The following is a 2,244-nucleotide window of genomic DNA, read 5'->3' as shown; positions in this document are numbered from 1 at the left end:
TGGTTAAGGGGTGGGCAAACTTTTTGACTCGAGGGCCACAATGGGTTCTTAAACTGGACCGGAGGGCCGGAACAAAAGCATGGATGGAGAGTTTGTGTGAACTAATATAAATTCAAAGTAAACATCATTACATAAAAGGTCTTTTTTTTCAATAGTTTTGTTCATTTCAAACGGGCCGGATCCGGCCCACAGGCTGTAGTTTGCCCACAGCTGGCCTAAACTGTGAGGATCAGGCCTAAACTGGCAGTTGGACATCCCCCATGGGGTCCTGGATTGGAGAGGGTGCAGGTTGGGCTGAGGAAACCCCCCCCCTCGGCACGATATCGTGCACCAGGCCTCTAGTAATATCATAAGATATCAAGTACTATCTTAACACCAGACACTAAACAACCTCCCTTCTCCACAAAAAAAGTTAGGTCATAAGAAGACCCAAATCTGAGTAAGAAAATTCTGTCACAAGTAGAGTAAGAGGACTAACTATAATGACACTTGAGGGAATCTAACAGTGTAGTCATTGAATATTCTAGAACCTAGGGAGTATTCCATCAGCAGAAATTTCATGAAAGAAGTCAGTTCTATTCCAGTGGCCTTAGTAGCTGCATGCTGCTTCCCTTACATGTTTATGAGAACATCTCAGGAACTAAAAATACAATCTAAATTTAAACTATTATTATGGTGGCTTTAATTCCTAATGACCAACAATCCAAACATGAAATGTATATTATAGCAACAAAAAACTAACCCATGAAGCATTTTATTTTATTTAATCCTCACCTGAGGATATGTTTTACTGATTTTGAGAGAGAGAGAAACATCGTCGATGTAAGAAAGGAACGTCTATCAGTTGTCTATCATATGTGCCCCGACTAAAGATCATATCTGCAACTTAGGTATTCCTGCCCTGACCAGGAATCGAACCCACCACCTTTTGGTGTGTGGGATAATGCTGCAACCAACCAAGCCACTGGCCAGGGTCCCATGAAACACTTTTAAAAAGCTTTCATTTAAACAAATTGTTAGGGCTCTGTAACTACAACCTAAATTTAAATTATTATTGTGGGATTAATTCCCAAAATTTAGCAACCGAAATATGACAAAATATGCTATCACAACAAAACTAACCTATCAAACATGTTAAATCTTATCTTTAAACAAATTCTTTAGAATTATTAGAACAGAAAAATAAACATGCATTTTATTAAATGTTTACATGATCTTTAGTATGTTTCAAAAGTTTACAATTACCTCAAATTGTGATTTAATTATTGATGAAATATAGGGAAGTAGATAGCTTATAGCCACATAGGCTGTAATTAAATGTCAAGCTGTATTCACTAAAATTCGGTTAGATTTAAAATAAATATTGACTCAGGGACAATATATTTTAAATTAAAAGCCTTATTACAAAATAGAATCTTAAGATTAGTTATTTTACTTACCAAAATGCAGTCCACTTTAGATTGTACAGTTTTGCTGAAAGAAAAAGAAAATTAGGTTAATAAGAATGATATGGTAGTCTTCCCTACTATGAAAAAAAAATAAGTAAAAACTCCTTATTAAGATCAGGCATTACATACTAAAACTGCATTTTTCACACACACACTCTCACACACACATACACACACACACACACTCACACACACACACACACACACACACATCTATTTACCATTCTCAGTACTATAGTGAATCCCAAAACATGATCAGAATGTTTTCTGAATTCACTGCTACAGACAACCTGTTGTTATTACACAGTATCATTTTAACAGATGCTCTGAATAAACAAGTTTTCAATGATATATAAAAGTGCAAATGTATTATACTTAGATATAGGACACAGTTTACACTGAATTATAATTTTTACTGTATATCTGCTATTCCGGACAACGATTTGTTTAGTATTTAAAAGCCATAATGGTATAATCCTATCTAATAAAAGAGCAACATGGTAATTAGCGTACAACCACTACCCTTCCCATTGGCTAATCAGGGCAATTGCAAATTAACTGCCAGCCAAGATGGCAGCCAGCAGCCAGGCAGCTGGAAACGAACATGAGGCTTGCTTGCTTCAGTGACGGAGGACTCCAACGTTCCCCGCCTGCGGCTGCAGGCCTCTGAGCCTGCAGTTTAAGAAACTATGTAACAAATACCACCGGACTTCAGCCAGCAGGATCACAACATTGTAAGCAAAGGCCAGAAACCTACTTTCAGCAGCAGAGGCCTAAGAGCTGGCGCCAAGACTCA

General features: G+C 37.4%; 1 protein-coding gene across 1 annotated transcript in view; it reads right to left on the bottom strand.

The window, feature by feature from the left end:
* RFX7 (regulatory factor X7) overlaps window positions 1-1,475 on the bottom strand; it is a 62,583-nt gene extending 61,108 nt beyond the window's left edge. Inside the window, exon 1 of the mRNA XM_006774751.1 lies at window positions 1,440-1,475. The gene's annotated coding sequence lies outside the window, so the exon portion shown is untranslated. The remainder of the gene's footprint in view (window positions 1-1,439) is intronic.
* Between the last annotated feature and the right edge of the window lie 769 nt (window positions 1,476-2,244).

This window comes from Myotis davidii, unplaced genomic scaffold, assembly GCF_000327345.1.
Source record: "Myotis davidii unplaced genomic scaffold, ASM32734v1 scaffold508, whole genome shotgun sequence".
In the NCBI taxonomy this organism is placed as follows: Eukaryota; Metazoa; Chordata; class Mammalia; order Chiroptera; family Vespertilionidae; genus Myotis; species Myotis davidii.
This window is presented reverse-complemented; position numbering and strand designations above follow the sequence as displayed.